Below are 25,264 nucleotides of genomic sequence, written 5' to 3' on the forward strand. Positions count from 1 at the left end.
GGATGGTTAAGTAGCTGTTCATCGGTTATAGTTGTGAAACAAAATGACGTGTGACCTAAATGTCTATAGTGTAATGTGTGGTCTAGCTTGAGAATTCGACTATGTGACTTTATGATATTGGGAGTACGACTTGCAACATGAGGGTATTAGGGTCCGTACACTTGCTATGATAATCTGTCGGATTATGTGCTATATGTGTTTGGTACTTGTGGAGTCTGTAACGATCTATGCGATGCAATGTGAATACAAAACTGATGAGTAATGGTAATTATTCTAGGGTTGGTCGGTCAACGGTGAACACATAACATAACAAACCGAGCAAATCTAAGGTGAGTTCACTACATTCGAGCATGCGTCCCAGTGGTTGGGGACAGTCAGTGGTTTGGGTAAAAACGGGTATATTGGTTAATATTCTCACCTATCATTTTTGTAAGTCCCTTATTATGTTACCTGGAGGGTAACGGGTATTAGTTGGTAGCGCTACTTAGGTTTGGCACCCTCACACCGCTCCTAGATAGGACGGATGTGAACTAATGACCCAGTCGTGGCCCAGTACTAGATAGGAGTACGTGGGAAGGGCAGTCATGTATTTCAGGAGCCGTCTTGTTCGGAATTGAGATATTAACAATATTACTTGCATTGGTTATCGAACTATTTTACAATCAACGGGTAACAAACGTTTTCTTAAACTGTGGACTCGCCAGCTTTGTCTGATACACTTGTTACATGCTCGCAGGTCGTTAGGTACTTGGGAACAGGAACTTGCTAGCTGGAGGGCGTGAGTGGTCATGGTTGCATTGATGAGTTATTTATCAAACATTTATTTACTATGGTTGTTTGGAAAGTATTTACAATATGTCACGTTAAAGCTTCCGCTGAACTTGTTGGTTTTCGAATTACTTATGTTTGGATTTTATTACTACTAAATGATGAAACTTTATTTTAAATTTATGGATTCAATGTAATTGGTGGCTCATTACTAGTGGTCACACGCCTAACAGGGATACTCCCTAGGTGGTAATTGAGGGTGTGACAACATCATCCCCAACTTGAAAGAAATTTCGTCCCGAAATTTGACAAGTACGCACAGTGCAGTGAAGTGATAAATCAAAATTGCTGTAGACTTTCCTCGGGTGTCACATCATCCCCAACTTGAAAGAAATTTCGTCCCGAATTCACCAGTGATATCAAATTGATCAACAGGAAGAAGTTGAGGATACTTGAGTTTCATTTGATCTTCGCGTTCCCACACGAACTCCGGTCCTCGTATTGAGTTCCAACGAACTCTCGCGATTGAAATTCTACTAGGTTTTCGATGGATTTCTCGACACCTGCACCTTGTCGTCGATCTTTAGCTCTTGAAGTGGAACCTCAAGTGTTTCACTACATATAATCCCCCATCCTCTCTTAAACATCCATCACCACCACCAAACTCCAACCCCCATCTCTACCTTCCGCTGCAAATCTCATCCATCCCAAGATCTCCCTAATGTAACCTTCTACAAATCTGAACTATTTCAAACATCAACTTCTAAAATATAATCTTCAGAAGAAAAAAACCACCACCGCCTGTAACCACGCCACCGCCACCACACCACCGTCGCAACAACCACCACAGTCGTTCACCAGGTTTCCAACATTTTTTTCTCCATTTCTCTAGCTTCTCTTTCTAAAAACCCTATTTTTTCTCTCTAAAAAACTTGAACTTTTACCAGATCTACCTCCTGAAAAGAACAGATCTGCAAGAATGGAAGTTGATTGCTTGAGTGGTGGCGGCGCATTTGTGGTGGTGGTGGTTGTTCTAGTTCTCGACGATGGCGGGTTGTTGTTGGTGGCGGCAGCTGTGGGTTTTTATTGGTGGGTGATGGTGCTGGGTTGTTAGTGGTAGGTGATTTCTGTGACGGGCAAATTTGAATCACATCACACCCTAGCTTTTAATGATGGGCCAGTATAAATCAAATAAAAAAGTTGAATAATATACTAGTGGGTGGTATATATACACATTTGTTTATGTTGGAAACTCGCCAGAGTGACCTTAACTTTAGTGGTGGCTTGTTGGGAACTTGCCGGAGATGAGAGAGAGGGAGAGTAAGCTTTTTAAAGAGGGAGAAGATAGAGTATTTATATTTGTTTTTTAAGTTTTTAAATGTTATATTATTTTATTTATTAGATATTATAAAATTATAAATAATTAAATAAAAAGACTAACTTACCCTTATACAAATGGATTTAACTGAAAATTTTAACTTGGTTAGTGCTAAAGGACCAAGGGTGTAATGCTTTTAATAAAAGAAGGACCGTGATTGTAATTATTTAAGTTAAAGGTTATCCACTGCAATTCGGTACAAACATAAAGGACGAAAAGTGTAACTTACCCATAAATCAATAAAAATATTTTAAATATTGTTACTAATTTAGTTTTTACATAATACATAAATATTCTGATTTTTTAAAAAACTGAATTGTTTTCCTTTTTCGTCGGGAGAATTGCTCAAAGAAAATGTCAGGAAACGGGCTGTATGTCACACCCCCAAATTACCACCTAGGGAGTGTCCCTGTTAGGCGTGTGACGACTAGTAATGAGCCACCAATTACATTGAATCACAAGATTAAAATGAGTTCCATTGTTTAATAATACTGAAAATCCCAAACGTAAATTATCCAAAACCATAAGTTCAGCGGAAGCGTAAATAATCCATAAAGTAAATACTAAACGTTCATGATAATTAAGTGTTTGACAAATAAGTCCTCTGCATGACCATGACCACTCTCACCCTCCAGCCAGCAAGTTCCTGTATTCCCAGTACCTAAGATCCTGCGAGCATGTAACACACGTATCAGACAAAGCTGGCGAGTTCACAGTTTTAGAAAACGTTTGTTACCCGTTGTATGTAAAACAGTTCAATAACCAATGCAAGTAATATTGTTAATATCTCAATTCCGAACAACGACGGCTCCTGAAATACGCGACTGCCCTTCCCACGTACTCCTATCTAGTACTGGGCCAGACTGGGTCATTAGTTCACCTCCGTCCTCTACAGGAGCGGTGTGAGGGTGCCAAACCTAAGTAGCGCTACTAACTAATACCCGATGAGGGACTTACAAAAGATGATAGGTGAGATCATTAACCAATATACTCGTTTTTACCCAAAGCCTTATCCCCCCATGGAATACCCACTGACTGTCCCCAACCACTGGGACGCATGCTCGAATGTAGTGAACTCACCTTTGGTTTGCTCGGTAGGATTTGCTACTTGCTATTCAGTAAATCAACGTGTCCTATAAGGTTACCAATTATGATCAGTTTACATGTACTTAGCATACAACTATTTAACTCATGCGAGGTTCACATCAAGTATATTCTTAGTTCATAACACGCACACATGTGACTACCCGACATGCCAAATACATACATACATAACCTGTTTGTACACCCCTCAAACCCAATGTTATACACATAAATAATTCAAAGGTAGGCCATGTAAGAACATAATTATTAACAAATCCAACACATATTGTACAGCCAAGTCCTACCCCATACGGTCACCACTTTGGCAGCTTATTCGGCCCAGAATGGTTGGCCCAACAACTTGTTTCACCCCCTTTTTAAAATTATCCAATCCTATTCTGTTATAAGTGCCCATGAAATTCCATAGAGGCCCAGCCCCATTGTACATATAAAATCGATCACATATCATTTGGGTTTTATGTTACTTATGTTTGTTATTCAAAATAACTATTAAATATTACAAGTACATTAATGCTATCACTTTGCCTGATTGGACCAACATTACCAGCATGTGGCCGCCAACTAAAGCATGTGGCCGCCCCCTATTTTCATGACTATCTAACTTATCAAACACTTAGCTTCACATTCATTGGACCACCAAGAATACTAGCATGTCAACTTTTGTTATTTAAATAAAGTGAATTCAATGAACTATCTTGATAGGACCAACACAATCAGTGGGTTCAAAAGTTACAAAGTGGATTTGACATCATTGGTTAACTTTAGAGGCATACATCAAATCAAGAGGCTTCCATATTAATCACATGTGCACTTACAATTCTATTTATTAACACAAGTGGCTGCCATTCCATTTATTAACACATATAATTTCATTTATTAAACACAACACATGGCCGAGAATATCACACATGGCCGAGAATATCACACATGACCAGATCATTGATTTGAATAACCCACCATTCTATGCAATCCTAGTTTCTAGAACATAATACATCCTATGATTCTGAGCATGCATCACATAGGTTCGCATGTGGACAAAAGCAATCAAATAAAACTAAACAGATAATATCATACTAACCACAAGATTGTAGCGAGTAGCGAACAGGAGAGATTCTTCGAATGATCTAATCGCCGTCGCTTATTCTAGAGGGCCTAGGGTTTTGTGATTAAGTGTATCTTAATATGAGGGCCATATACATGATACTTATATGCACGTATGACCATTAACTCATGCTAACCGGCCCACTTTCAATATTACCCAGCCCCCTTCTAAGTCTTGATTGGATTTGTGTAGATAGGGCCTAACAGGTGCGTGTATATTCGCTAAAACCACTAGCCGGCCCAATTACAATGCTCGACTTGGGCTTTACCAAACCCAAACGTAATTCCGGTGCCAATGTACTCGGATTGGCTTCGGGTGTGTGTGCGTGTGATTACCAACCCGTCCTTACATATAATAAGTTTATAATAACACAGAGCGTTCCGCACAAGGAAAAGGGATGAATAACGATAAGTCAAGATCATAAGATTAAACGATACTATTAAACGATACTGACCTTGAAGTTCGGGTTGTCACATCATCCACAACTTGAAAGAAATTTCGTCCCGAAATTTGACAAGTAAGCACGAAAGAATGAAATGTGAATTCAAGATTGTTGCGGATTTTGCTCAGGTGTGACATCATCCCCAACTTGAAGGGGAATCTCGCCCCGAGATTCACCAGTTTTGCTTGACTCTGCCTTGTCTTCGGGAAAGAGGTGAGGGTACTTTAGTTTCATCTGATCCTCGCGCTCCCACGTGAACTCCGGTCCACGTCTTGAGTTCCAACGAACCCTAACGATTGGAATACGACTGTGTTTACGCACTTTGAGCTCACGGTCCATGATCTCGATGGGTTCTTCAACAAACTGCAGCTTGTCGTCGATCTTTAACTCTTGTAAAGGTACCGTTAATGGGTCGTCAGCATAGCACCTCTTCAACTGCGACACATGGAATACATCGTGAACATTACCCAGTTCAGTAGGTAATTCCAATCTATAAGCCACTTTACCGATACGCTCCAGAACCTTAAACGGCCCAACATATCGTGGATTCAGCTTGCCACGTTTCCCAAAGCGCACAACCCCTTTCCACGGTGAGACTTTCAACATGACTCGGTCATTCACTTCAAACACTACCTCTTTGGCACGCTTGTCTGCATAGGCTTTCTGACGATCACGAGCAGCTGCCATACGTTCTCTGATTTTCACGATTTTGTCTGAAGTTTCGAGTACTATCTCAGGACCTGTGATCTGACTATCACCTACCTCAGCCCAGCAAAGAGGTGAACGACACTTCCTCCCGTACAGTGCCTCAAATGGTGCCGCCTTGATACTGGTGTGATAGCTGTTATTGTAGGAAAACTCTACCAACGGCAAGTGCTTCTCCCATCCTTTCCCAAAATCAATAACGCATGCCCGCAACATGTCTTCGAGCGTCTGAATGGTGCGTTCACTCTGACCATCTGTTTGTGGGTGATAGGCTGTGCTCATATCGAGACGCGAGCCGAACGACTTATGCATAGCCTGACATAACTCCGAAGTAAAACGAGGATCTCGATCGGAAATAATAGAAGTCGGCACTCCGTGCCTAGAAACCACCTCTTTAAGGTATACTGCTGCGAGCTGCGAATACTTATCTGTCTCCTTGATTGCTAAGAAGTGTGCTGACTTTGTGAGACGGTCGACAATCACCCATATAGTATCGTTCCCAGCCTGCGTTCTCGGTAACCCCGTAACAAAATCCATAGCGATCTGTTCCCATTTCCACATGGGTATCTCCGGCTGCTGGAGTAGACCCGAAGGTTTCTGGTACTCTGCTTTGACCCTAGCGCAAGTCAAGCACTTACTCACGTATGTTGCGATGAGAGCTTTCATATTCGGCCACCAATACAAAACCTTGAGATCCTGGTACATCTTATCAGACCCTGGGTGAATAGAATATCGTGACTTGTGTGCTTCGTCCATCACAAGCTCTCGAAGATCACCAAATGAAGGAACCCATATTCGTTCCATGAAGTAGTAGATACCGTCAGACCGTTGCTCGAACTTCTTCTTGTGTAGACCTCGTAATCCTTCAGCCTCGATATTTTCTTCCTTTAACGCTTCAATCTGAGCTGTACGGATCCGAGCAGGTAAATCAGAGTGAATAGTAAGCTGTAGGGCACGAATACGCTTCGGTTTTGGTTCCTTGCGGCTAAGAGCATCCGCTACAACGTTAGCTTTACCCGGGTGATACTTGATGGCACACTCATAATCATTGAACAACTCTACCCAGCGACGCTGACGCATATTCAATTCTTTCTGGTCGAAGATATGCTGTAGGCTTTTGTGATCCGTATAGATGGTGCATTTCGTGCCGTATAGATAATGCCTCCATATCTTCAGTGCAAAGACTACTGCTCCCAACTCCAAGTCGTGTGTCGTGTAGTTTTTCTCGTGTACTTTCAACTGACGAGAAGCATAAGCTATCACCTTCTCGCGTTGCATCAGCACGCAACCGAGACCCTGAATCGAAGCATCACAATAAACCACAAAATCCTCGGTACCTTCTGGTAGAGATAGAATCGGCGCGCTGCATAATTTTTGTTTCAAAAGTTGGAATGCATCCTCCTGTTTCGTTCCCCATGAGTAAACTACCTTCTTCTGTGTTAATGAGGTGAGTGGCTGAGCAATCTTCGAGAAGTTCTGAATAAAACGACGATAGTACCCTGCTAGACCGAGAAATTGCCGCACCTCCGAAGGATTCTTTGGTGCCGCCCAATTTCTAATGACGTCGATCTTGGCAGGATCCACATGTATGCCCAACTCATTAACTATATGCCCCAGAAAATGCACCTCCCGTATCCAAAAATCACACTTCGAAAATTTTGCGTACAGTTGCTCCCTCCTCAGGAGTTCTAAGATGAGGCGCAGATGCCGCTCATGATCTTCCTTGCTCTTGGAATAAATTAGAATGTCGTCGATAAAAACGATAACGAAGTCATCAAGGTATGGCTTGCACACGCGGTTCATGAGATCCATGAAGACCGCTGGTGCGTTGGTCAACCCGAATGGCATAACCAAGAACTCGTAGTGACCATATCGCGTCCGGAACGCTGTTTTGGGAACGTCTTCTTCTCTAACTCGCACCTGATGATATCCCGACCTTAAGTCGATTTTTGAATAGAAACTTGACCCTTGCAGCTGGTCAAACAGATCGTCAATACGAGGCAAAGGATAACGGTTTTTAATCGTCACCTTATTGAGCTCACGATAATCTACACACATCCGGAAAGACCCATCCTTCTTCTTCACAAATAGAACTGGGGCTCCCCAAGGGGAAGAGCTAGGTCGGATGAAACCCCTATCCAATAGCTCTTGGAGTTGGTTTGACAATTCCTGCAACTCCCCTGGCGCAAGACGGTATGGCGCACGAGCAACCGGGGCTGCCGCTGGGGCGAGGTCTATCTGGAATTCCACCTGACGATGTGGAGGTAGGCCAGGGAGTTCCTCAGGAAATACGTCAGGATATTCACGTACAACTGGAAGATCTTCAATCTTCCTTTCATCTGACTGGGAATCAGTGACAAGAGCAAAAATTGCGGAATAACCCTTACGCAGATACTTCTGAGCCTTCATTGTTGAAACAATGCTAACCGGGGTCCCACTGCGATGACCCTGAACTGATAAAAATTCCCCACTAGGAAGGGGAACACGTATGATCTTCTCCTTACAGAGAATCTCCGCTTGATACTTGGACAGCCAGTCCATTCCAACGATCACGTCGAAGCTTCCAAGGGTAATAGGTATTAAGTCAATGTCGAATACTTGACCCAGAAGATCGATTTTACACCCAAGTAGAACATGTGTAGCTTCGATTGTTTTACCATTTGCGATTTCTACTATGTGTTTCATTACGAGAAGTGTAGGACTTAACCCTAATTGAGAACTGAACCCCAAAGACACGTAACTCTAGTCGGCACCAGAATCAAATAAAATAGAAGCAATAACACCATTCACTGAAAACGTACCAGTAACCACGTTGTCGTCGTTCCGCGCTTCACCAGCTCCCAACACAAACCCGCGCCCACGCGCGACATTACCCGCATTGTTCCCCGCATTGTTGTTCCCATTACTACCCCCTGTGTTCTGCTTCAGCTGAGGGCAGTCTCGCTTGAAGTGCCCCTCGGCCCCACACTGATAACACCCTCTCTGAGTACCCTGATTTTGTTGAGATTGATGCCTACCCATCTGCTGTGACGGCTGCTGCTGAGCTGGAAAAGTGGCCCTACAATCCCTAGCCATATGCCCTGGTCGATTACATCGATGACAAACCCGAGCACACTGTCCCTTGTGATGATAGTTACACTTGCTGCACAAGGGTAGCTTCCCCGCATATGATCCCTGCCCTGATTTGTTACTCGCGTTCTGATTCACTGATGCTGTCTGACTGGAACTGCGGGTGCTGCCAGTATCCGTCTTCTTCTGAGGCTGTGCAGAGTTGGACCCCTTGTCTGTATCGTTCCACTTACGTTTGCTATCAGCAGCAGATGCAGTGGAAGTAGTGGCAGCTGTGGTAGTGCTAGAAATACGAGGTGGCAATGAGTCGCTCTCCACCTCCTGGTCAACGATTTTATGTGCCAATCTAACAATCTGGGTTAGGTTATTGAGATTCGCTGCTGTAACTAAACCCTTCACCCGTGGAGGTAACCCCTTAATAAACAACTCGATTCTTCGTGGCATGGGTCGGGACAAGTTTGGACACAAATCAGCTAACTCATATGACCGCTTCACATACGCCTCGATTTCAGACCCCACCATTGTCAGATGATAGTACTCATTCTCTAACTTCGCTATTTCATCTCGAGGACAGTATTCCTCTCTCATCAGTTCTTTAAAATCATCCCACGTAGTGGCGTTTTCCGCCTCAATACCTAGCAGTTGGACCTGGGCATTCCACCAGGTCAAGGCACCATCCTAAAGCGTGCCTGCTGCAAACTTTACTCTATCCCCAACTGGGCAGTTACATATCGCAAACACTGACTCCGCCTTTTCGAACCAGCGTATAAGTCCCACAGCCCCTTCAGTGCCACTGAAGGTCTGTGGCTTACAATCCATGAAAGTTTTAAAAGTGCAGACCGGTGGGTGAGGCTGGTTTTGTGGCGCGGGCTGACCTATTAACGAGGAAAAATATACCAACAAGTAAGACATCAAGTTTACGATTCAAAGGAAGGGAATGTCTGGTACGTGTCATACCAGCCTGATAAGCTGCCAAGGCTGCAGCCACCTGAGCGTTGAGTAATGCTTCTAGCTCAGCTTGGGTCATATGGATTTCACCACGCCCACCACCGCGGCCTCCATTACGTCCACCACGACGACCTCCACCACGTCCGTTCATTATTCTACAAGTATGGTAAAAAGGAACGAATTAACAGACTATTTCAAGCGGATGTCAAGTATTGCTATAGTATTCACAGTTTTCGAAGTTTTAATACAAGATTGACTAACAACGTGGGATTCCTTTTTCACACTAATCGAGATTTACTGGGACTCACATGCACCCCACGTTGTTATTATGTGTGCACCCATAATAATAACCCGATTTGCATGGTTATCTCAGTTCCTCCCTACTCATGTTAAAAGGTTTCCCCAAATTCATGCAGTACGACCGACGACATCACAACATAGAGCATGTATGTTCAAGTAGAGTCCTACCCTTAAAACACGTAGCATAAACAGATAGCATAGTAATTCGTATTGTAATATCAAGTGTGCGTTCGGGTGTGATACTAATCATGAGTATGTGCTAACTATGCTATGCAATAGTAAATAAGAGACGAACCTTGCTGCCTGAAGCTGAGTGTCATGGTCAATGTCGTGTCAGTTCAGTTATAGTCTGGTTTTATAAAACATTTTAAAACCAAGTTCACTATAACCAGTGGCTCTGATACCAAACTGTCACACCCCCAAATTACCACCTAGGGAGTGTGTCACACCCCAAATTTCCACCTAGGGCGTGTCCCTAATGGAGGTGTAACGATTCAACAAAGAGCCACCAATCATATCAAACACAAGTTATAAATAAATACCAAATCAATAGAAATGTATTGTTTGAAAGTTAAACCAAAACCAAAGTACTGAGCGGAAGCATAAATGTATAAGTGCGTATATGTATCAAAAGCAAATCAAATAACTGTTTATTATGACCACAACCACTCCAGCAGCATCAGACAGCAAGCTCCCAAGTTCCTCCAGTAATCACCTACAAGCATGTAAACAAGTGTGTCAGACTACGCTGGTGAGTTCAAGGTTTCGTTAACGTGTTGTGTTACCAGATATATGTTAATGCGATTCAATGTTGTGTTACGACGTTGCTCATGTTAGATACCCTAGGGAATGTGCCCATGTGTATCCGGGGAGTGGTTACCCCTTAACGACTGTTTGCCATGTTGCCATCGTTAGATACCCTAGGGAGAGTGCCCATATGTATCCGAGGAGTGTGCCTCTAACAACCATAGCCATACCCAGATAATTAGTTCACGCCCGTCCTTACGGCCCGGTGTGAGGTTTCCCACCTAATAGCGCTATCAACTAATCACCCCCATTGCCCTCCAGGCAATAACCAAACCCGATTAAGTTATTTACCCAATGTTTCCCTTCCAAATGTTTACCAGTTGTCCCAAACCACCGGGACGCATGCTTGAGAAAAGTGCAGTGAACTCACCTTGGTTTGCTCGGTTAGATTAAACGTTCGTTAACCAATTGATCAATCAAATCCTATCGTGTTTAATAGAGACAGTCAGTTACACATAGATCACGGATTCTTCTTACACATCATTCGAGTAACAAACAAGTAATTCACATATCACCATATATCACTATACAAGCCATACCAGTTAATCATGCATCTTATCAGTTCATTACCCTTATACAAGTTGTAACAGTTTATCATAAAGTCCATTGCCCATAACACATCATTTTCCTCTTAACACCTAGCATATGATGTAAATCATTTTATAACATATATCGAGTAGTGCTAGTTCACAATTTATGCGACCATTAATAAATTCGATGCATCAAACATTCTTATATGTGACTACCTAACTGGTTTCTTTACATGGTTCGGCCCAACTGTATGTGTAAGAAGGCCTGTAGCCCATTAGTGTTGTGTACAGCCCAACTCGGTTCCAACAACGTCAACCCTAATTCTCTAGTTAATGTTTCACAGTTCCCTATTGGAATTATGAAATCAGTTCAGCAATTAACTCATCATATAACAATACCAATTATCAACATGCATGTCCATTGGCCAACACCTTTAAATGATCATGCAATCTGAAATATTAAAATGGCCGACAACTTTACACACAATGAATTTTTAATTGGACCAAGTAACTTTGCAACTTTTAAAGCTTCATGTGCTAATACTGACAACTTGTATTGATCCTCTCAAAACGAATCCTCAAATTTTACATAATATAATCATACTCCACAAAGTGAGTCTATATGCAATGGCTTCAACTTATTTATGATTGAGTTTAACAAATATTTATACGTTACCCTGGATCAAAACGTCATACAGCCAATCACATACAACCTACTCGAATCCATTTACTACTCATATATACACTACCACTCATCATCATGCTAATCGGCCCACAGTTAAACATCACAATAAAACATACATACGCACATACTTTGTTAATCTAGCACCCATATAACAAGATCGAATAATTAGAATTTTAACATCAAAGCGAATTTACTGACCGAAGATGAATAAGGAGTACTCAAGCACGTCCGATTTCGAAGAAGGGGGGGTATCCACAGAACTCGTGCGATCAAGAGATGTGGAGAGGTAGGGTTTGTTTTATCCTTATAACCCTCCTAATCCTTTACGTATTATAACACATAAGTTGGGCGGTTCAACTTTAAGCTGGAATGGACTTGAGTCCATTTACTTAAACAAGGGATGGGCCGATTATTCTATGCCATATGCTGAGAATTAATAAACAAGGAATGGGCTCAAGCCCAATCACCTCATTACAACAATAAGAAGGGGGCCGGTTCCCTTTACTAAATGGTAATCTGCTGGGCCGATAGTATGAGTTGGATTGGGTTACATGATGGACAATGATAGTTGTGGTCGATTAGTGATATGGCTGTATATGGGCTGGTCAAGTAGAACAAGATATATGGGCCGAGACTCGCTTAAAGCCCATGAGGTCCGATTGTTCCATAGACAAGTTATACTTAAATGATCTGGTATTTGAGGTCCAATAAACGATTTCGAGTGCACATCTAATTAAACGAATTTGTAGGATCGCGAAATAATTTAAATAATATGCGTCAGAGGTTATGGAATCTAAGGCAACTAACCTCAGAATTACGGGTTGTCACATCATCCCCAACTTGAAAGAAATTTCGTCCCGAAATTTGGCAAGTGCCAAGTGTGAGAGAAACGAAGTGAGAAATCAGGATTGTTGCGGGTTCTGCTCAGTTGTGGCATCATTCCCAACTTGAAAAGGAATCTCGCCCCGAAATTTAACCAACAGTCACTGAGGACACTAGTTTTGTTAAGCGTTTTCGCGGGGTGTCACATCATCCCCAACTTGAAAGAATTTTCGTCCCGAAAATTGATCTAAAACAATGGCTTGAAGTGAGTTCCGACGAACTCGATCTATAGATACTTTACAACGCCTGGGGGGGGGGGCTAATCTTGTGATCGGTGGAAATCATGGTATGGTGGTTAGCGTTTTGTTATATTAGTTGCCAATCAAAGAAACAGGGAATTAATGAGGTTCGTACAAAGAATCGAGCGAAACAGGGGTCCATTAAACATCCGAAGGATTTGGCCAGCAAATTTGTTGTCTAAAGATAATTTCCAGTAGTGGTGCATGGCAGCATGGCACAACAGGGAGGTTCGTTACATTGCGGTCGCGCGGGTGTATCATTTGTCCAAAACAGAGTTTGGTGGGTAAAGGTTAGTGTTGCAAAACGACAAACGCGTGTAACTGTGACTGCTTCACTTCTAGCAGCGATGACAAGTGAAAGTGATAAGGTTCGTCTACAGGGATGCGTGGGTATAGTTCTCCTAATCCCGTGTTCGTTCGGAAGTTCCATCTAGCGATGCCATCACATGGTTAGCTCTATTGAAACAAGGGTGCACTGGAGGCCCTTGTGATCGGTCTAATCGGTGCATTCGGTACCGTCTAAGTAATGCCTCTCACTTAAATCCAACGACCACGGTTTCCACCGGAGATTGTAGGTCGTGCAGTTCCTCTCCGTAACACCATCATGGTATATCGCTGGATCATCGGTACCCTCGGATAGAAGCGATGCTCCGCGTGTTGTAGGGTTGGGTTTCAAAAGCTGCAAAGACGTTCTCCGATTTTATTTCTCAGGAATTCACAACTCCCCGCTATGCTAAGGAGGTTGAAGTTACGAAACCTTCGAAAATCCTATGATGAAGCTGTGATAGTATCTAGCGAACCTAAGGGATTGTTGTATCCCAGAAGGAAATCAAGATTAGCATAAGGTCTATTCTGAAATTCCACCTAACGATGTGGAAGTAAACCAGGTAACTCTTCAGAAGACACGTCAGGAAATTCACGAATAACTGGAAGATACTCGATCTTCCTTTCTTAAAGTGGCGAATCGGTGACAAGAGCTAGTATAGCAGAGTAGCCCTTCCGTAGACACTTCCGGGCTTTCACGATTGAGATGATGCCAACAATGGCACCACTATGATGATCTCAAACTGATAAGGATTCCCCACTGGGAGAGGGAACGCACGATTTTCTTTTTTTTTTTTTTTTTTTTTTTTTTTTTTTTTGCAGAGAATTTGCTGCTTGATACATAGATAACCAAGTCCATGTCAACGACCATGTCAAAACTTACAAGAGTATTGGGAAGTAGGTCAATGTCGAACAGTTGACCCACGAGATCAAGTTTGCATCCCAACGAACATATAAGGTTTCAATTGACTTGCCGTCAGTCGATTCGTTATCAAGAACGTGCAGGCCACCATGCTGTTGTATTCCTGGCGTCGCTCACGCCAATCCTAAATGCCCCTCCACGAGCATCATTTCCAATGTTGTTGCTATTGTTACGAGGATTTCTAGTACTTCTGTCGTTCCCTTGGTTGTTGTCTTCTTGATTTAACAATGGGCGATCCATGCCGTAGGCACCTTCATTTCCCTACTATAGACTACGATTACGAGTGCCTTGATGTTGCCGTGACTGTTGCCTCTACTATTATTGCTCGAAACAGAGCCCTACGATCTTTCACCAACATGGTCCATCATAACACATTCCGTGCCGCGTCCTAAGGCGCCGCTCGTTGCACTGGCAGTTATCCATTCCTTTCTACAGTCCATTGTCATCGTGTATGTCCCGTTTGGTTTGTAAGAGTTGACTCCCATAAGTCGCTAACTAGGGTGAATGATCCGTTTGAAGCCAATTCGCTGGTGTTCGTTGCCGGTAATCAGGGTTGTCCAAATACTGAGGTCGGTAAAATACTACGCTCACCCTTTTGTCTATCGATCTAGTAAGTCGATTGAGTAATACACGGTATGCTGCGAGAGTGTTGCCGAAGTGATCACACTTCGGAGTCTAAGACGTCAATACATAGAGTCCCAGCAAACGAAGAGAGGCGAGAAAGGTATAGACCAGCTCAAGGACGTTCGTTCAAGCACCTAACATTCTACACGTTTCGCTAGGCGTTCAGATGTGTGTTCAGATAATACCTGATAGCATCGAGATTTGTAAGGATTCAGAAAGGAGTGAAAAGATCATGTTCGAGTAGGAGACAATCACTGCTATGACTCCCATGGACTGTTGTGTTCTAACATAACGTCAATTAACAGAGCGGAACCCCTCTCACACTCGTTAAACCTCACTGGGACTCACATGCACCCCACATTATTATTATGTGTGCACCCATAATAATAAGGCAATTTGTATGCTTATCTCAGTGCCTTTTAACTCGCGCTAAAAGGTTCCCCTCATCCAAACAGCAAACGTAAGGTATCACAGGGTTAAGAATTACAATAATCAATGGATAGTGTCACACTAACAGATCACATAACAAGGGTTGGTAATATAAGGGCTCATGCTGCTGTGCCAAGTGTGAATTCACGTGTAATGTTATACATATGTGTACACTAGATATACTATGCATTAGTAGATGAGAAACGAACCTTGCAGTCTGGAGCTGAGTGTCATGGTCATCGTTTGGATCAATTCGGTTATAGTCTGGTTTTATGAAAACATTTTTAAAACCGAGTTCTCTATAACCAGTGGCTCTGATACCAAACTGTCACACCCCAAATTTCCACCAATCATATCAAACAAGTTTCTGTGCACTGATGTACCTAACAACACGCAACATGACACTTCAAGCTCCTTAGACTGCAAGTTTCTGTGCACTGATGTACCTAACAACCTGCAAATCAAGCCTTAGAGTGTCAATAGAAAGTTGGCGAGTCCACTGGTTTTGCTCAATGTAAATAATACATTCAAACATTTGAAATAAGGGTTATGTGGGTTGATCCGAAAAATATAGTGTTAAAATATGACCAAAAAGCCAAATCATTTTGAATTCAATAGAATTATAAGCTTCAATTGTTATCTAGAAGAAAACCCGAGCTCCAATTGTTCTGTGTAGGTAAATTAAACCAATTGCATTTATAAATATCCGTTATTATATTTATATAAATACATGGTATTTCAAAATAAGGATCTAAAAAATTTGGGGGACCAAACACAGGGTTTACTTTTTTTGTTAAGTAGGCAACCCTGTATAGGACGACTATACAGTTATCAAACTAGGAAACAATAATAGGTGTGCGTTTACCTCACACACCACCAACCACGGGTTTCATGGAGGCGTTTGAGATATACCAGCCTGACATATGACAAGCAAACTTAGATAATCTAAACACATACAAAAAAATAAAAACAGACATAAAATTTGAATTATTTTCTATTTTTTATATAATATAATTTACCATGTCAAAGGGCTTTAGGTGGTAATATATATAGATCATCATTGTTAAGTAAAGCTCACAACTTAATATAATAATTTTGTTTTAATCCATATCAGATTATATAAAACAATATTTTTTATTTTTAATTTTACAACATCGCTTGATTCCTCTTTTCTTTCTTTCTTTTCTTTTTCTTTTCTTTTTTTTTTTTTTTTTGCAATTTCGCGTTTGACTTTCTTAAGTAGTTTGAATGGTTTTGGATTTTACCTTTCTCAATTGAGCCCTTGAAACGCCATGAACAATCAACATGCTATAGTCTGCTCCAAAATGATTAGCCAGACCCGTTTGTGACGTGAGATCGGTGAATAACACCAAACCTAATATTTATAACCAACAAAACAAGTAAAAAACATAAAATCCTCACAACTACACGTCAAAGTGATGTGAGATCGGTAAATAATAGCAAACCTAACATTTATAAGCAACAAAACAAACAAAAAAAAAACACAAAATCCTCATAACTACACCTCAAATAAGGAACAAAAAAAAAATCCTCATAACTACACGTCAAATAAGGAACAAAAAGAATATTTGTTACAAATTCTTCTTCATTTGTTTACAGATCCATTCTAGAACATGCTTATACAAAAATAAAAATTCTAAAAATGTATTTGGCAATGAATTTCTTAAATTTTCAAACCGATAGAGTTAATTTGCGTATATGTTACATCAAATCCAACAAAATCAAAGCATACATATCCATACAATTAATTAAACCAAAATTATCACATTAGTACTTTTGAAAAAAAAAAGTGATTTTTAAAAATATAAAGAAAGATTATGAGGCAAATCAAATTAGATAAAAGTAAAATAAATAAAAGCTCTTACATTTGCACCGAAAAAGAGGTGCCATCTTTGTGGCAAGGATGTAGATGAATGAGAGAAGAGAGGGTGCGGCGGTGATTGAGTGATTATAATGAAAATGGTATTGTGTTTGTTTAAATAGGAACTGTGGGGTTACCCTAATGCAAATTTTACTATAATTACCTTAAGAATTTTAAGAGCTTTCAAAATTGAACCGAACTATTATAGAAAATATCATTTTGATCTATCATAATGCAAATAAAGTTATTCTTTTACTAGTAAATTAGAGTTTTCGACCTTTAGATATATTGTGAATTTCACTTTTAATCCTAAATATAACGAACCGACAAAGTTGATCCTTTATGTTCATATGCTGTGATAGTTTATGTCTTGTTGTTTAACGACAGTTAATTTTATATGTAAAGTTCGGTTACGTGTCTTGCACATTAATAGGGCAAATTGGATTTCTTTTTACCCTTTTAATGAAAAAAGTAAATTACGTTTTTGGCGCATGTGGTTAAGTTACTTTAACTGTATCAGCTCATAGTTCATAAAGGAGTTTTATGACACTTCAACCACCAATGCCATTTTCCTAACCTTTTTAGCCCCTAAAATTAACTCCATCCATGTGATTCCTTAAAATCCTGATACCTGTCCTTACATGAGGGGCACTTTAGATAAATCTTGTCTAATACAAGAGGTAACTTAAAATATGAAGTACACTAGCTTATAAACCCGTGTATTACAAAGGACTAAAAAAATCTAGATTAACTATCATCTTAACTTGTAAGTGTTATAAACCTGTGTATTACATGGGTTGAATATATAAAAAAGTAAATCATAAATTTCTATATAATCCTTATCACACGATTAAAGAATGTAATAATATTATAATCTTATACATTCATAATTCATGAATTTTATCATGTAGAAATCAATTAAAAATAGAAAATAAATCAAGGGTAAATTACACTTTTCGTCCTTTATGTATGTACCCGATTGCAGTGGATGACCTTTAACTTCAATAATTACAATCACGGTCCTTCTTTTGTTAAAAGCATTACACCATACATCCTTTAATCCTAACTTAATTAAAATTTTCAGTTAAATATGGCATGTGCCATTTACATGGGGGTAAATTAGTAATTTTACTAATATAAAGGATGAAAAGTGTTACACTACGTATAATCCCCCATCCTCTCTCAAACACCCATCACCACCACCACACTCCAACCCCCATCTCTACCTTCCCCTGCAAATCTCATCCATCCCAAGATCTCCCTTATGTAACCTTCTGCAAATCAGAACTATTTCAAACATCAACTTCTAAAACATAATCTTCAGAAGAAAAAAACCACCACTGCCTGTAACCACGCCACCGCCACCACACCACCGTCGCAACAACCACCACAGTCGTTCACCAGGTTTCCAACATTTTTTTCTCCATTTCTCTAGTTTCTCTCTCTAAAAACCCTATTTTTTTCTCTCTAAAAAACTTGAACTTTTACCAGATCTACCTCCTGAAAAGAACAGATCTGCAAGAATGGAAGTTGATTGCTTAAGTGGTGGCGGCGAATTTGTGGTGGTGGTGGTGGTTCTAGTTCTCGGCGATGGCGGGTTGTTGTTTATTGGCGGCAGTTGTGGGTATTTGTTGATGGGTGATGGTGCTGGGTTGTTAGTGGTAGGTGATTTCTATGACGGGCAAATTTGAATCACATCACACCCTAGCTTTTAATGATGGGCCAGTATAAATCAAATAAAAAAGTTGAATAATATACTAGTGGGTGGTATATATACACATTTGTTTATGTTGGGAACTCGCCGGAGTGACCTTAACTTTAGTGGTGGCTTGTTGGGAACTTGCCGGAGAAGAGAGAGAGGGAGAGTAAGCTTTTTAAAGAGGGAGAAGATAGAGTATTTATATTTATTTTTTAAGTTTTTAAATGTTATATTCTTTTATTTATTAAATATTATAAAATTATAAATAATTAAGTAAAAAGACTAACTTACCTTTATACAAATGGATTTAACTGAAAATTTTAACTTGGTTAGTGCTAAAGGACCAAGGGTGTAATACTTTTAATAAAAGAAGGACCGTGATTGTAATTATTTAAGTTAAAGGTTATCCACTGCAATTCGGTACAAACATAAAGGACGAAAAGTGTAATTTACCCATAATTCAATATAAATATTTTAAACATTGTTACTAATTTCTTTTTTACTTAATAAATAAATATTCTGATTTTTTAAAAAAATTGAATTGTTTTCCTTTTTGGTCGGGAGAATTGCTCAAAGAAAATGTCAGGAAACGGGCTGTAATTGTTGGTAATTATTTGCAATTAATTGATCTTATAAAATTAGTAATAAATATATTCTTTTATAAATTTGATTACTTTAAATATAAATACATATTTAAGCTAAAATCAGATTAGTTATTCCACTAAATGAGTTTTCAATAATTTGGAATAATATTGGCACTTGTTGAATGATTAGCCTGTTAAATTATTATTTTTGTAATTATTTACAATTTAATTGATTTATAAAATAAAAATATTGGTTTTGGGTATTTTTCTAAATATTTAATTGGGTATTATAACTCTCCAAATAGGGGAACCTAATTTCGTAGAGTTGTTGCTTGTTATTTATTTTATAATTCTTTAGGGTTGTTATTAATTTTTACGATAATATATTGTCGAATTTCACAAATTGTGTGGTTGTATATTTAGTGGATCGAATTTTCACAAACAGTGAGTAAATTATATTCTCATTTTTGCATTAACTTTTTGGGGTGTATCATTCTATCACAAATTTTCTTATTCATTTTTAATTGTTATCTAGCATGCAATATCAGTGTGTAGTTTATTTATTATTTGGTTATGTGTTCATTCGGTTATTGAATTTAGTCAAGCAAGCATATTTTAGATTCACGCTCTTTCCTCATGAGTATGGGATGTGGTATCGACTCACACTTTCTTTCTTGGGATGACCTTTTTTCATTACTATGGGAAGTTGGTATCGCAACCTGATTTAGTCACACCCTTGTGGGTGTGGGATACAAGCATTTGGTTTTGGCTTATTTTGTCACACCACCCAAATTACTATATGCTGGTTTTACCACGATGCTTATGACGTACCGGGGTCTTGCCACTAATCATGTAGAGATAATAGTAAACAATATTAAACACAATCATCATATCCAACATGAATAGTGTATTCCAAATTAAAGGTTTAAACAAAATTATGTATTCAGCGGAAGCAAAAGTAAATCTTTAAAAACAACGAAAACCATATTGTTTTAAAATTCATAATATTAAATGTTCTCTTCAAACAACATGCAACATTACACTTCAAGCTCCTTAGACTGCAAGTTTCTGTGCACTGATGTACCTAACGACCTGCAAATCAAGCCTAAGAGTGTCAATAGAAAGTTGGCAAGTCCATTGGTTTTGTTCAACGTAAATAATACATTAAACATTTGAAATAAGGGTTATGTGGGTTGATCTAAAAAATATAGTGTTAAAATATGACAAAAAGCCAAATCATTTTGAATTCAATAGAATTAAAAGCTTCAATTGTTATCTAGAAGAAAAACCGTACTCAAATTCTTTTGTGTAGGTAAATTAAACCAATTGCATATATAAATATCCGTTATTATATTTATATAAATACATGATATTTCAAAATGAGGATCTAAAAAATTTGGGGGACCAAACATAGGGTTTACTTTTTTTGTTAAGTAGGCGACCCTGTATAGGACGACTATACAGTTATCAAACTAGGAAACAATAATAGGTGGGCGTTTACCTCACACACCACCAACCGCTGGTTTCATCGAGGCGTTTGAGATATACCAGCCTGACATATGACAAGCAAACTTAGATAATCTAAACACATGCGAAAAAATAAAAACAAACGTAAAATTTGAAATATTTTCTATTTTTTATATAATATAATTTACCATGTCAAAAGGCTTTAGGTGGTAATATATATAGATCATCATTGTTAAGTAAAAATCACACCTTAATACTATAATTTTGTTTTAATCCATATCAGATTATATAAAACAATATTTCTTATTTCTAGTTTTACAACATCTCTTGATTCCTCTTTTCTTTCTTTCTTTTCTTTTTCTTTCTTTCTTTTTTTTTTTTTTTGCAATTTCGCGTTTGACTTTCTTAAGTAGTTTGAATGGTTTTGGATTTTACCTTTCTCAATTGAGCCCTTGAAACGCCATGAACAATCAACATGCTATAGTCTGCTCCAAAATGATTAGCTAGACCCGTTTGTGACGTGAGATCGGTGAATAACACCAAACCTAATATTTATAACCAACAAAACAAGCAAAAAACATAAAATCCTCACAACTACACGTCAAAGTGATGTGAGATCGGTAAATAATAGCAAACCTAACATTTATAAGCAACAAAACAAAAAAAAAACACAAAATCCTCATAACTACACCTCAAATAAGGAACAAAATAATCCTCATAACTACACGTCAAATAAGGAACAAAAAGAATATTTGTTACAAATTCTTCTTCATTTGTTTATAGATCCAATCTAGAACATGTTTATACAAAAATAAAAATTCTAAAAATGTATTTGGCAATGAATTTCTTAAATTTTCAAACCGATAGAGTTAGTTTGCGTATATGTTACATTAAAACCAATAAAATCAAAGCATACATATCCATACAATTAAATAAACCAAAATTCTCACATTGGTACTTTTGAAAACAAAAAGTGATTTTTAAAAATATAAAGAAAGATTGTGAGGCCAATCAAATTAGATAAAAGTAAATAAATAAAAGCTCTTACATTTGCACCGAAAAAGAGATGCCATCTTTGGGGCAAGGATGTGGATGAATGAGAGAAGAAAGGGTGCGGCGGTGATTGAATGATTATAATGAAAATGGTATTGTGTTTGTTTAAATAGGAACTGTGGGGTTACCCTAATGCAAATTTTACTATAATTACCCTAAGAATTTTAAGAGCTTTCAAAATTGAACCCAATTATTATAGAAAATATCATTTTGATCTATCATAATGCAAATAAAGTTATTCTTTTACTAGTAAATTAGAGTTTTCGACCTTTAAGTATATTGTGAATTTCACTTTTAATCCTAAATATAACGAACCGTGAAAGTTGATAAAGGAGTTTTATGACACTTCAACCACCAATGCCATTTTCCTAACCTTTTAAGCCCTAAAAAGTTAACTCCATCCATGTAATTCCTTAAAATCCTGGTACCTGTCCTTTACATGAGGGGAACTTTAATTAAATCTTGTTTAATACAAGAGGTAACTTAAAATATGAAGTACACTAGCTTATAAATCCGTGTATTACAAAGGACTAAAAAAATCTAGATTAACTATCATCTTAACTTGTAAGTGTTATAAACATGTGTATTACATGGGTTGAATATATAAAAAAGTAAATCATAAATTTCTATATAATCCTTATCACACGATTAAAGAATGTAATAATATTATAATCTTATACATTCATAATTCATGAATTTTATCATGTAGAAATCAATTAAAAATAGAAAATAAATCAACGGTAAATTACACTTTTCGTCCTTTATGTATGCATCCGATTGCAGTGGATGACCTTTAACTTCAATAATTACAATCACGGTCCTTCTTTTGTTAAAAGCATTACATCATACGTCCTTTAATCCTAACTTAATTAAATTTTTCAGTTAAATATGGCATGTGCCATGCACATGGGGGTAAATTAGTAATTTTACTAAAATAAAGGATGAAAAGTGTTACACTACATATAATCCCCCATCCTCTCTTAAACACCCGTCACCACCACCACACTCCAACCCCCATCTCTACCTTCCCCTGCAAATCTCATCCATCCCAAGATCTCCCTTATGTAACCTTCTACAAATCAGAACTATTTCAAAAATCAAATTCTAAAACATAATCTTCAGAAGAAAAAAACCACCACCGCCTGTAACCACGCCACCGCCACCACACCACCGTCGCAACAACCACCACAGTCGTTCACCAGGTTTCCAACATTTTTTTCTCCATTTCAATAGCTTCTCTCTCTAAAAACCCTATTTTTTCTCTCTAAAAAACTTGAACTTTTACCGGATCTACCTCCTGAAAAGAACAGATCTGCAAGAATGGAAGTTGATTGCTTGAGTGGTGGCGGCGAATTTGTGGTGGTGGTGGTGGTTCTAGTTCTCGGCGATGGCGGGTTGTTGTTTATTGGCGGCAGTTGTGGGTTTTTGTTGGTGGGTGATGGTGCTGGGTTGTTAGTGGTAGGTGATTTCTATGACGGGCAAATTTGAATCACATCACACCCTAGCTTTTAATGATGGGCCAGTATAAATCAAATAAAAAAGTTGAATAATATACTAGTGGGTGGTATATATACACATTTGTTTATGTTGGGAACTTCCCGGAGATGAGAGAGAGGGAGAGTAAGCTTTTTAAAGAGGGAGAAGATAGAGTATTTATATTTATTTTTTAAGTTTTTAAATGTTATATTCTTTTATTTATTAAATATTATAAAATTATAAATAATTAAGTAAAAAGACTAACTTACCCTTATACAAATGGATTTAACTGAAAATTTTAACTTGGTTAGTACTAAAGGACAAAGGGTGTAATGCTTTTAATGAAAGAAGGACCGTGATTGTAATTATTGAAGTTAAAGGTTATCCACTGCAATCCGGTACAAACATTGTCACACCCCCAAAATACCACATGCGGAAACCCCCACGAGGCGCCTGACGTACCAGGATCCAAGCCACCAATCACATTGAACTCATAAATGTATTTAAATAAACTTTCATTCATTAACATAAAGTATTACAAATGTTACTTGTCATTCATTGTATACAGCGGAAGCATAATTCATTTGTTAAGTATTTCATAAACCATGTGTACATAAACCATTAAGCTTGTATGGAGATTCTTTGTTTCTCGACCCATGACCACTCCAGCCTTCCAGACAGCAAGTTCCACAAGATATAACCCTATAAACCTGCAAGCATGCAGACAAGTGTGTCAGACGACGCTGGTGAGTTCAAAGTTTTGTTAACGCGTTTAGTTACCAGTTGTGTGTTTAAAACAGTTCAATGTTTTGTTTTGATGTTGTTATTACTCGATTACCGTATGTGGCGACTAGATGTGAATGCCCAACCCCAATGCCTCCATTTAGGCATTGGTCATGAGGTCAAGGTATCAAACGACCTTGAATAGATGTAAGGGGTCTTATATATATACACGATGTGAATGCCCAACCCCAATGCCTTTAACTAGGCATTGGTCATGATGTTCAGGTAATTAGTTCACGCCCGTCCTTTCGGCCCGGTGTGAGGGTGCCAAACCTAATAGCGCTATCAGCTAAATATCTCGTTGCTTCTTCAGCAACACGGTAGATGTACGGGGTCTTACATGATTTATACTGTGTTCAATAACCAACATCCCGATTAAACAGTTTACCCAGTATTCCCTTCAGAAACGTTTACCAGATGTCCCAAACCACCGGGACGCATGCTTAGAAAAGTGCAGTGAACTCACCTTAGATTGCTCGGTATGTTACATCACATTACCCGTACCATGTTGGTCAACCATACCCTACCGTGGTTACCAAGAACAGTCAGTAACACATATCCAATTCTTGTTGCAACAAGTCACATGAAATACCGTAACACATATCACGTAGCAAGCATTTAGATTTCATACAGTTCGTGTTCATAAGACCAGTTTACGTTCACGTTGTTCACGTATGTTCATAGTGTGTATTCGTTTGCCAGAATCATCGCATAATTGATAACAATCATTCATAACACACATAACAGATAAGTTCACTAGTCACATACATGTTTCATGATATTACTTAATATTTAAGTGAGCTACTCATCATAAGCAAGTCGTGTTTCCTCAATCATAGTTATCATTGTTAACAGGTAGATAATAGTCATTTCATAACAAAATAAACTTCACAATTAATGGCACTAAAAATATGACCTCAATGGCCGACAAGGATTTATATGTTCAGCAATTTTCCACATGCAGCCTTGATAACCTCTTCCTGACAATCACAAATGTAGGTTGACCGCCAAAAGCATATGATTGGGTTGGTCAATAATTTATCACATGGACTTGTTAGTACC

At 38.8% G+C, this 25,264-nt stretch overlaps 2 long non-coding RNA genes across 2 annotated transcripts in view; both read right to left on the bottom strand.

Annotated features, from left to right (window-relative positions):
* LOC110939169 overlaps positions 1-22,014 on the bottom strand; it is a 43,487-nt gene extending 21,473 nt beyond the window's left edge. The window contains exon 1 of the long non-coding RNA XR_002592031.2: positions 21,939-22,014. This is a non-coding gene — a long non-coding RNA (uncharacterized LOC110939169). The remainder of the gene's footprint in view (positions 1-21,938) is intronic.
* LOC110939170 lies at positions 15,649-17,216 on the bottom strand. Its single transcript, XR_002592032.1, has 4 exons — positions 17,145-17,216; positions 16,524-16,633; positions 16,124-16,174; positions 15,649-15,712 (listed from the first exon to the last, which is right to left on the bottom strand). It is a non-coding gene; the product is annotated as an uncharacterized LOC110939170 (long non-coding RNA).
* Positions 22,015-25,264: the final 3,250 nt, after the last annotated feature.

The sequence above is a fragment of the Helianthus annuus genome, chromosome 5 (genome assembly GCF_002127325.2).
Source record: "Helianthus annuus cultivar XRQ/B chromosome 5, HanXRQr2.0-SUNRISE, whole genome shotgun sequence".
Taxonomy (NCBI): Eukaryota; Viridiplantae; Streptophyta; class Magnoliopsida; order Asterales; family Asteraceae; genus Helianthus; species Helianthus annuus.